Consider the following 12,257-nt stretch of genomic DNA (forward strand, 5'->3'; position numbering starts at 1 on the left):
TATTTGTATTTTATTTTGACGAAGTTATCTGCTAGTAGAGAAATAAGTCTTATTTTATTGAGTTCTAAAAGCTCTTCAGCTGCGAATGGCATAGAACCGTTCGCCATATGGAGGAGTTGAGGAAGGGTGAGCTATTTTTTTTTACCTTGGAAATAGTTACTTGAAAATTCCATACAACTACAAATGTCACGACTCAGTCAAATTCATTTATTATATTAACTTATGAGATATCAACGGATAGCCAATTCAATATGGAAGAGAACTTGAAATAGGGAGAAAATTTTATATAGAAATGGAGTTGCCTATTTTGCATGCCATTGACTGACTCGTATTTTTGTCTGTGCGAATGGCGCATTATTGGATAAATTCACATTAGCTTCAAGCTAAAATTGGTAGTTTTCCTTAATGAAAAAATTTAACTCACAGCAAATTGTGGTATAAACACGAACTTTCTGCCATTTTCGACTTACTCAGAGTTATACCAAAATTGAATGGACAATAAAAGACACCCAAAACTATTTGAAAAAGGTTGAAATTTTTAAAATTTTTTAAAATTTTATAAGGGTATAACTTTGAGTTGCATGGTTTTTGTCGTAGTGGAATAAATATTTTTACGAAAAAAGAAAAACAAAAGAAAAAAATATAAATAGTCAAAAATACAAATAGTCGACAAAATTCCGTTGTGCTATTATTGTGGCCACACCTGTAAGTACAGTTGTATGTGTATGTTCCCCTTTACATTGGCGTAAAATCAGTTCAAGTGAAGCGAAAATTAATCTGCATATAAGCGAAGTTACCTGACAAGTAAATGAAATTTAAAATAAATAAATTTGCCTTTTACCGTCTTGCGGCTCTTCCTTTCTCAGCAATTCCACAATAAGGCCAAGTGTTTAATCAGCCTGATTTTGTAGTAATTTTGGCTGACCATAAATTCCCAATGCATAGAGTCACTACATATTTTCAGTGGACAGGAGATTTGCTTAACAACCAGGGAACATAAGGGGCTTTGTTTTATTGGCTTACACGCAGCTAGAGCTGAAGATGCTGCCAGAACTTGAGGGAGCAGAATATACAAAATCGCTTGTGCTTTGCTTAGGTGTAGAGTTCAAGGATTTCTTCTAGGAACTTAAAGATCTTAGCACCATGAGTGTCAGAAATCTAACAACATGCATGAAACTGTGAGCTTCACTGTGGGATCACACATTTCCAACAACCCAAGTATGTCTCACTGAACACTATCACCTAATCTAAGTTGGAGTTGGAGTAGGAGAGCATTACCCACTTTTCATTGCCTATGTAAAATCGGTATTTCCGCATGCTCAGAGAGGTCAGGAAGGGCAATGACATCACGGAAACTGATTATAACTCGTTTATGGATCTTATCACATAAAAGTCGGTCTTTTTGCTTCTTTTTTATCGCGACAACTAACAAGTACACCACTCAGACACAATTAAGGCCATTGAACTGCACTCGGTATCCCTTTTAATTTTCTTTCAATCTACCTGACCTCCGAAGAAATCTGAGTAGATTTTGTGGTGCCAAGGAGACAAGCTGGTCGCTTCTTAACAAAGCAGTGCCAAAGACCTTAAGCCTGATTCGAGCAAAGGCTGGGCAGACGCATAAAAAGTGGTCCGCCGTCTCATTCTCCTCTCCACATGCTGGGCAGAGTGCACTGTCTGAGATGCCCACCCTTTCCATGTGCTTCGCCCGCAGAAAGTGACCCGTCATCAGTCCAACCAGCTGTCAGTGCTTCTGTTTAATGACAAGAGGATTTGCGACAGTCGGCCGGACATGACAGGCGACATCAGTTTAGTCCATCTGCATCCTATCTCAGTCTACCAAGCTTGTTGGCTGTAGTAACCCATTTGCTAACCGTGGCTTTGATGGCTGCAGAAGGGAATGACGGGACGGGTTCCGGGCAAAAGAAGTTGGCCTCAGAGCCCATGCTAGCATTAAGATATTATGTCTACCGGTATAGTTCAGCGTTCAGCCTACATTTACATTACTCGACTACCCTTGAAGAGGTTGGAGGAATGTCTAAGGCCATGAGCATAGCTTGGCTGTAGCTACAGATACATATAGATCTGCCTCTCCATCTGTTTTCCACAACAAACTTCATCGCTTCTTGAACTGCATACACCTCTTCTTGAAACACAGATATTCTAAGAGCAAAGTGCAGTTTCGTTCGGCTAGATTCTACGTAGACCCTAGAGCCGGAGCCATGCTCCGTCCTGGAGCCATCCGTGAAAATGCAAAAACAGTGTTTGCTGGGCTCATTTTTAGAGTTTGACTACAAATGAGCCTCTGGCAGCACTACACTATATCTCTTTTCAAGTATGACTCTTGATGGCATTGAGTCAAGGGGCATAAGGGGCATGGCGAGAATCGTTGGATCGAAATCCATGCCTTCTCTGTTGCCCAATGCCGGATAAGGGTCGTACTAGTTCCCGTTGTGTTTCAGCCTGCAGATGGCCTTGAAGGTCTCTACTTGGATGAAAGCATCAAATGGTGGTAGACCAACCAGAGCATCTAATGCCGGACCTGAAGTAGTCGGAAAAGCTCAGGTGCAACAGATGGCCCCATTGCGTTGTAGTCTCGATAAGGTCCTCCCAACTCACACGAGACAGAGAGAGAGCCTACTCATCCAGATTACTGATGCATAGGTGATAATAGGTCTTATCATAGCCGTGTAGATCGATAGCATCTTTTTAGAAGAAAGATCCCACATTTTCGCAAAGACACCTTTGCACTGCCACAAAGCTGTCAGTGCTTTGAATGTCTTTGTTTCAACGTGTGACTTCCAAAGAAGTTTACTACCGAGAATTGCTCCAAGATATTGGATTTCTTTGAATAACTGGATTGTGACTCATTTAAGCTTAGGCAGAACGAGTTCATCAAGCTTCCTCCTTCTGTTAAAGAGGACAATATCAGTTTTGTTGGGGTTTGCCGATAGCCCATTAGCACAGTGCCAAGTGTCAATCATATACAGAGTATTCTGCATCTTTCTACAGGTGTTCATAAGTGAAAGGCCCGTTAACAAACAGGCAACGTCGTCCGCATATGCTAGTGCGTAGACTCCAGGATCATTTAAGGTGGTGAGTAGAGGATCGATCACCATGCATCAGAACAATGGAGACAGCACACCACCTTGGGGGCAGCCTCTATTAACCTCGGATGACACCAGCCGGAGTCAAAGTCGATTACTTGAAGGGCAAGAGTGACGCTTGGCAAACTTTTCAGCTGAAATTCAAGATAGTCCATGTCTTTCCTTCAGTGCCACCTTTGTGGTGGTGATCGAAAAAAGTCGGCTATCATGGCCATGTAGTGCTCATCCTTGACCGGAAGCACTCAGAAATAAGTTGCACTAACGGAAAGCATTTCCTTTCGCTCTGTGGAAGAAAAAAACCAATTTGTATTAGGACACCTCTTACATACCTACAATTGGGTCCTCGTTTCCGCATGCTTGTTGGCTCTTTTGGAATGCGAATATGAAGTATGAATCTTGCATGAAATTAGTATGACGGCGCACGGTGCATACGCAACTATATTTGTCCTTGATCCCCCACTGAATGTCCACAAAGTTTTTTGTAAGTCTTTTATGGTCTTCTGAAGTTGTTATTTTTCATATCTCGGCATGTTTTTTTATATTTTTCTTCCGTTTGTTTTTTTTATTTCTTCTTTGTCATGTCATCAATTGCGTCCATGTAAAATGCAAATATTACCAATTCAAATGCAATCCGCAGTTGTGTTTGCTCTGTGTATTATAAATGAAGTGATTTACAATGTTTTGTTTGCTATTTTTGAACTTCTCGTTGTGATGCTCTTGCGACTGCCTTTCCTGTGTTCGATTGTCTTCTTCATAATATACAATATTTGCATACATCCGCGTCTATTCGTCGTTGTGATTGTGGGTAATTTGTAGGATGGAGCAGATCTTCGGCTGCAGTAAAATATTCGTGATAATATTATTTATTTATTTTTGTTTCAGACTTCCATGTAGCGATACTCAGTTGAATACCGCGTAAAATTTATCCAAGTATTTCAAATGTTGAAAAACAAAGAAAAAACGTAATTAAGCAAACTTTCAATGTAACATTTGGTATACTGATAATATACATGCCAAACAAGAGGGGTGTAAGCACCTGTTATAGATATATACGAGTATAATCAAGAAAAAGATATACACCAACAACGAGTCACTGGTTGCTGTCGCTTTTGGGCTGGCCACAAGCGATGACGGTAATGCTACTAGGGTGCAATTATTGTAACACAATAACAATCATTTGGTAATCTGCATTAGGATTGTACAATATATGGTTTCAACAAGACTTTTTTTTTTTTGTTTTTTGGTGGGTGAGGTAGGGTTGAACATGTCTTCGCACTTACAGCGACCGTCGTCTACTGCGTCGTGTGGTGTGACCACTAAAACGATCCCTCCTCACCTTTTGGGGAGACGCTCTTCCCGGAACTGCTGTCTATATTACTTCGGGAGGGTCCAGAATGGCATCCACAAAAGACAAATTATATTCACCCACGTCTGGGTCCACCATATTTGTAGCCAGCTTTCATGCTATAGGCTCGTCTTCTTGTGCCTCTATCTGTGCGGCTTCACTTTGTTGCACTGTGTCGAGGTCAATCTTTTTTTTCGTAGTACGTTCTCGATGTGTTTCATTACCGCGTTCCAGCTGTCCCCATGTTCGAGCATTTTGTTGCTCGGTGCGATGTCGCCAATCTGCTCCCTCAGAGCATTTCTTTCCGCGAGCCATCTCTTACAACTAAATATTGTGTGTTCAGCGTCATCGCTCAGCGCTTCGTAGTATATGCACTTGGAATCGGTTACCATGCCCATGCGGTATAGGCATCTCCGGAAGTTTCCGTGGCCCGAGAGGAACAGTGTCCCATCGGCTTTGCCACCACAGCATGGTTTGGCATCTCCTTTCTGAGAAGCTAGTGAAGCTAGAAGTCCCACGCATCCATTCATTCCCGGACCATGAGGTCGACGGGTATCTGCCCGCTGATCACGAAAACTGCTGTGCTTGGCTTTGCAGTTTAGCACAATTCCCCATACTTTCGCGCCACTTGCTAACAGCCATTTATTCGCCCTATTGCGAACGAAGTTTCCAGTACACTTTAGCTTACATCGAAATCTTTCAACTTCTTTGTTTGGGGCTGCATGAAGAAGGGTGATCTACATATGTCAATAAGCCTGAGACGATTCCGAAGCTCAAAGGAAATCATATGCTTTATAAATGACATGCAGCCCAAACTATACCAAAAAGTCGTAGAAAATTTGTTTATGTGGATGCACGCACGAGTTGTATTAACAGACTAAAGAAAGTAAGAAGAATAAAAAAACAATGAAGCATGCGCACATAGATTGTCTCCTGACCACAAAAAAGTCTTCACCCAACCTTTTCAATTGCTTAAGATAGGTGAGGTACTACACTGGTAGTGCTTGGTATAGATATTTCTTCAGGACTACCTGCTGAGTCTGCTCAATTACCCTTTTTTATTTTTTTTTTACCCACAGGGCATACAAGTTTTTGAAATAATTTACAGTGTAGTAAAAAAATTGTTTGTATGGTGTGAAGTAGGTGAATACTGAGTAAAAAATCGTAAATACAAAATTTTTCCAAGCAGCCATTTTCAACTCTCAGAGTTTGATTACACTTTTAAAACAAAAAAAAAAAAAAAAAAAATAATTGGCGCGTACACTTCTGTTAGGTGTTTGGCCGAGCTCCTCCTCCTATTTGTGGTGTGCGTTTTAATGTTGTTCCACAAATGGAGAGACCTACAGTTTCAAGCCGACTCCGAACGGCAAATATTTTTATGAGGAGCTTTTTCATGGCAGGAATACACTCGGAGGTTTGCCATTGTCTGCCGAGGGGCGACCGCTATTAGAAAAATGTTTTTATAAATTTTGCTTTCACCGAGATTCGAACCAACGACCTCTCTGTGAATTCCGAATGATAATCACGCATCAACCCATTCGGCTACGGCGGCCGATTACACTTTTGTTGATGATTTTTTGTTAGTTGGCATAGAATAAAATTAAAAAAAAAAATGGACGACCGAGCAAAAACAAATATTTTAATATAATATTTAAAATCTAATATCTCGAAAACGATTGAGCTTTGCACAGATTACGATATAACCACATTAATCAGAAATGGCATAAATAATAATTAATATTTTTAAGCATCTGTGACGACTTTCCTGCTAACCCTATATAGCTAAGCCTTTGATATCACCGCCCGAAAAGCAACACTCCAATTTACTGCAGGGTTTCTAAGACTACACGCACTTGCATACGCTTGTCGCGGATTATGCTTTTCAAAGTGGCTTTGCACCGTATCACCACAAGTTCACGTAATTTATGAAGGCGCATAGCAAACACAAACTCAAGTATTACAGTGTAAACGCAAAGTGTTATGAATCTTCTACTTTCGTGACAGAATTTCAAAAAATACCGACGTAGTCAATAAGGAGTATTTTAAGTTCTTGCTGACAAGACTTAGGAGACAAGTACTTTAATGAATAAATTCTATATGAAAGTACGGGAGAAGTACAAAATGTTATTGAAGAAAAAGCACCGCAGAAAAATACGCTAGTACTCATACGGGTCTGGTTTGCTTTCACTGAATTTAGAACCATGACTAGTTGCCTTTCTAGACAAGCAGTTGGTGAAATTTACAAGCTGTTAAATTCGAAAGCTTATTTAATAACTTATTTTGCAGGCGTTTTCACAGTAGTTGGTAAGATAGAGCATTAGAGCATCACAAAGTCAGGAGTAAAAAGAAAGGAGTAAAATGTTTAATTTTTAAACTTTCTTAACTACAGGATTTTCCAATAAGAGGAGTTATTTTGATATTCAATCAATGGTTTCATTGCTTGTGTGGCACGTAGCGCCGTCTTTTTGAAAAATAAACGTTGTTCAGGTCAATACTACCGAATTCCGGCCATAAAAAATCGTTAATCACCTCTCGAATGCGCAATCCATTCACCGTAACTGTTGCGCCAGCTTCATTTTCGAAAAAAAGTAAGGTCCAATGACTCTGCCAGCCCATAAACCGCACCAAACAGTCACACGTTGAGGATAGAGAAGATTTTCAACAACAACTCTAGGATTTTCTGAGCCCCAGATCCGACAATTTTGCTTGTTGACGAAGTCACCGAGTTGGAAATGGGCCTCATCACTCAAAAGTGACATCTACCGAAATAGCGGGTTATTCAAAACACCTGTTATTGGATTAGGTTAGGCTTACCTGGCTGGATGAAAGCCATCACATCCTTAGGTTTCCTTATAGTAGTCTTCTTGTAATAAGCCTGCGTCTTCTGCGAATCTAAGAAAGTCCTGAAGCTCAAACCCCGAGAGACATTTTAACCACTCACATTGTGCAGAACCCGAACCCGAATCATTTCATTCGGGTTCCAGCTTGCAAAATCTGCAGATATTATTGCCGCTTGACTGTCAACGTATATATTTATGTTGGAATTGCTCGATTTGTTTCCTAGTTATATTTCTTCAGCCTTTCCTACCGCAAATACTTCTGCTTGAAAAATACTGCAATAGTCAGGGAGTTTAATTGGCCGCCTGATGTCCAGCTCTGCGCAATAAATCCCTGCACCTACTCCGTCCATCATTTTCGAGTCGTCAGTAAATATATTAAGCGTATTGGGACTAGGATTCATACCTCTTTTCCACCCATCTTCTTCTATTGCTGTTCGGAATCTCATCACCCAATTGTATTTCGGAGTCATATAATCCGTATTGGTCCGATAGCTCATACCTATTGAGCTATGTCCGAATAGTTTACAGGTAAATTCACCCGCTGCGTTAAGTCTTGCGGCAGTTCTAGCTGCTAGACTTTCTGCCGCAATGTCAATCGGTGGTAAGTTGAGTATTCTTTGAAGTGCTGCCGTAGGAGTAGTTTTATCTGCCCCTGTAGTGGAGAGTGCACCAATGCGTTGAGCACTTTCCATAGGTGTTTTGTGTGTCGTTTTTCTTAATGCAGTCCACCACACTAGAGCCCCATAGAGAAATATTGGCTTTACTACAGGGAAATTCTTTTAATTAGTATTAAAAAAACAATTAATTTTTAATGTTTTTAATTATTGATAATTACTATTTAATCATTATAAATTACAAAAAAAATTTTTTTAATGAATTTATTTTTGAAAAAAATGTTAATTTAAAATTAAAATTTAAATTTTTTTTTCAATTTATATTAATATATAAAAATATTTTTTCTAATTAGCATTAAAAAATTTGAATAAAAAAAACATTTTGAATGATTTTAATTAATCATTTTAACTAAAAACATTATTCTTAATGAATTTATTTTTGAAAAAAAATTCCTTTTTTTAAATTTTTTTTTTTAATATTAAAAACTTTGAATAAAAAAAAAACATTGTTAATGAATATAATTAATCATTAAATGATTTTAATTAATTATTTTAACTAAAAAAAATTTTATTTTTAATGAATTTTAATGAAATTTTTTGTTTTTTTTTAATTAGCATTAAAAATTTGAATAAAAAAAAACATTTTTAATGATTTTATTTGATTATTAAATGATTTTAATTAATCATTTTAACTAAAAAAATTATTTTAAATGAATTTATTTTTGAAAAAAAAAATTATTTTTAATGAATTTATTTTTGAAAAAAAAAATCCTTTTATTAAAAATTTTTTTTTTTAAATATTAAAAATTTTGAATAAAAAAAACATTTTTAATGATTATAATGAATCATTAAATGATTTTAATTAATCATTAAATGATTTTAATTAATCATTTTAACTAAAAAAATTATTTTTAATGAATTTATTTTTGAAAACAATATTAATTTTAAATTAAAATTAAAATTTTTTAAAAATTTATTGTAGTATTTTAAAATATTATTTTAATTAGCATTATATAATTGGAATAAAAAGAAATCATTTCAAATGATTTTAATTAATCATTAAATTATATTAATTATTCATTTTCACTAGAAAAACTTTATTTGTAATGAATTTATTTTTGAAAAAAATGCTTTTTTATAAATATTTTTTTTTTTTTTGTATATTTTGTACATATGCTGTCTTCAAGTTATTATTTTTTTAGTATAATTGCGGCTATTTTCAGACTTTCTTTTCCAAGCAGTATTTCTGGTGTACACCAATGCTAAATGGAAATTCATTAATGCATATAAGCAAAACGCTTATATCCAGACGGTTTTCAATTCAAAGCTACAGCTAGTAAGCAGCAACTGTTTTTTTAAGTTTCCTTCCCGTCTTTTCTACTTTTTTGAAAATTTTCGCTTTATCTTATAAAAAACTGTATTATATGTAAATTGGATTTTGTAATTAAACTGTTTACGTACTTACATAAGTATGCACACACACATATGCATAGGTATGTGTATATGCGCAGTCTGTGTAGCTACTCAATTACAAAAGTATTTTTACGGTTCCTTATCTTTAAATTTGCTTTCACAACAAAACATTTGCATTTAGTGTGGGAAATCAAATTAACTGTCTACTAACTTTAATTAGTTTTTACTAGTAAAAAAATTATAAAACAAATACTTCACTTATGACATCTACTGGTGTTGCTCACTGCGCCAATTGTTTTTAACTGCAGCCTATTAATTTACAATAAAGTTTTTAAGTTGAAGGCTTAAAAGCTATGATTAATGGTAGTAAAGGGTTAAGGTATGGGCCTTTAGCACTGCGACCATATTGATCTATTGTGCACCTAAAAGCTATGATACTTCTTCCGACTATCAGGTGAATATGGAAGAGGTAACTCATACCGATTGAGTTAGAAGTGAAACTTTCATAAATTTATTTAGATATTACTAGACTTTTTCTGTTTAAGAATTCTCTGTGGACGTTAAAGGAATTCAATTAAATAAACTTGTTTTCGAAATACAGCCACTCATACCTTATTAGATACAGATGCGATTTTTTTGATATAGATGTTTGGTAGAGTGAATTTGGCTTGGCCTGGTACGCTTGTTTCCTTTTTTTTTTAACCATGGACCGCGAACTTCGATAGAAAAGCGTGAGTTGGTTTTGGAGCATTTCAAGTGTCTCAACGCAAAATAGCTGAAATTTTACATTTAAGATCGTCAACAGCTCAGCTCATATTATGTAACGCCTGGTGCATGAAAATCGTGTAAGTAAGGGTCGACAGGCCCTAAATAAAACTTTCACCGAGAAAGAGTGTCAGTGATTAGTGTGCCACGTGAAGAAACATCCAGCAACAAGCCCTTCAAAGTTAGCTGAAATGGCCAAAAATGGTTGAGGTGCGACTTGGTTGGTTGGTTGGTTAGAGTGGTGATTCATCCTGAATCCAACTAGCGCTTCCACGCCATTTTGTTGCCACATCCTCTTTACCAACTTGTTATTTACGGCATGACTATACCCAGTCTGTGCGGTTCAGGAACCTTATTAGGTTGTTGACATCTAAGCCAGACAGTTGTTCGAGCTCCTCGAACAGCGGTTTGCCCAGGGTTAACATTCTGTCCTTCCATAGGGCAGGGCATTCACAGAGGAAATGGAAGATTGTTTCCTTTTTCTCCGGTTGTTTGCAACTGTGACAGTATGTGTTGTGAGGGATGCCCATTTTGGCTGCCTGTTCTCCGACAGACCAAAAGCCAGTTATGACTGCCGTTAGTCTCCAGGCATCCCGTCGTTTCATGTTTGACAATATTGATGATTGTTTAAGGTTGTAGGTGGGCCATAACGTTCTGCTGATTTTGCATTTCGTCTGGCCCCTCCATCTACACTCCGCCATTCGGAGGTATTTTAGGGAAATTGTACTCTTGACTGCGCATAATGGTGTGAATACCGGTTCTGCAAGAGCGTTATTCATGGCAGATCCCCCTCTTGCCAGTTCATCTGCTTTTTCGTTACCTTCAATGTGCCGATGTCCTGGGACCCAGATTAAGGTAACATTATGTTTTTCGCTCAAGGTGGAAAGGCTATTCCTACTTTGTTCCACCACCATTGAGGTTGTAGTCGTTGAATCCAGTGCCTGGATTGCAGCTTGGCTATCCGAGAGAATAGCGATATTGCTCTTAAAAGAGAAGTCTGTGATTAGTAGCCTACAAGCTTCCCCAATTGCCAGTACTTCCGCCTGGAAGGCACTGCAGGTATTGGGGAGGCGCACAGATTTTTCAATTTTAAGTCTATGAGAATATATACCAGCTCCAACACCACAATCCATTTTAGAACCATCTGTATAGACTGTAGTGTCGAAGTTGTTTAATGAGAATCCCTTATTCCACTCTTCCTTAAATGGAAAGAGAGTGGCAAAAAGTGTAGTCAGTCCTCACCGAGGTTAACTGAGTTTGCCGCAATAGTAGACTGGCATGACCATAAGTGTTTTCTTTCCAGCGGCCCGCTTCGTTTAACCTAAACGCACTCATGGTTGCCGTCTTCTTAATATGTAGGTCTATTGGAATAACGTGTGTCAGTGCGTTCAGAGCCTCCCTAGGACATGATCTGATTGCGCCGACCGTTATTGCACAGGCTGATCTTTGTATTCTGCCGAGTAATTTGATGTTGTAATCTCTCCCTAGAGCTTTCCACCAAACTACCGAACCATACGATAAAATTGGTCGTATAACCGCCTTGTACAACCATAATGTATGCTTGGGTTGAAGACCCCATCTTCTTCTAAGCATACGTTTACAGGCATATAGAGCAATTTCAGCTTTCCTTACCCGTTCTTCGACGTTTAATTTCCAGCTAAGTTTGGAGTCCAAAATTACCCCTAAGTACTTTGCACTGGGTGAAAGTGAGAGGGTTTGTCCATTAATATTTGGTAGGGTAAAGCTTGGTACCTTGTATCTGGTGGTAAAGAGCATGAGTTCTGTTTTACGCAGGTTTAAACTTAAGCCACAGCCTGTTGCCCAAGAATTAAGCTCGCCTAACGCCCTTTGAATGATCCCACTGATCGTATTAGGACACAGTCCTGACGCCATTAGCACCACATCATCAGCGTACGCCACCGCTTTTACCCCTCCTCTATTAAGTTTTATTAGGATTTTGCTAATCACACATAACCAAAGAAGTGGAGATAGTACTCCCCCCTGTGGAGTACCCCTGTGGACTCTCTTAGTTATGTTGATGTTACCCATATTAGCTCTAATGATCCTGGTTTCTAGCATAGAGATGATCCAATTGGTGATACAATTTTCCACCCCTAAGTCTATTAACGCCCGTTGGATAGCATTCGTGCTAACGTTATTAAATGCGCCCTCT

Source organism: Anastrepha ludens, chromosome 3 (genome assembly GCF_028408465.1).
Source record: "Anastrepha ludens isolate Willacy chromosome 3, idAnaLude1.1, whole genome shotgun sequence".
Taxonomy (NCBI): Eukaryota; Metazoa; Arthropoda; class Insecta; order Diptera; family Tephritidae; genus Anastrepha; species Anastrepha ludens.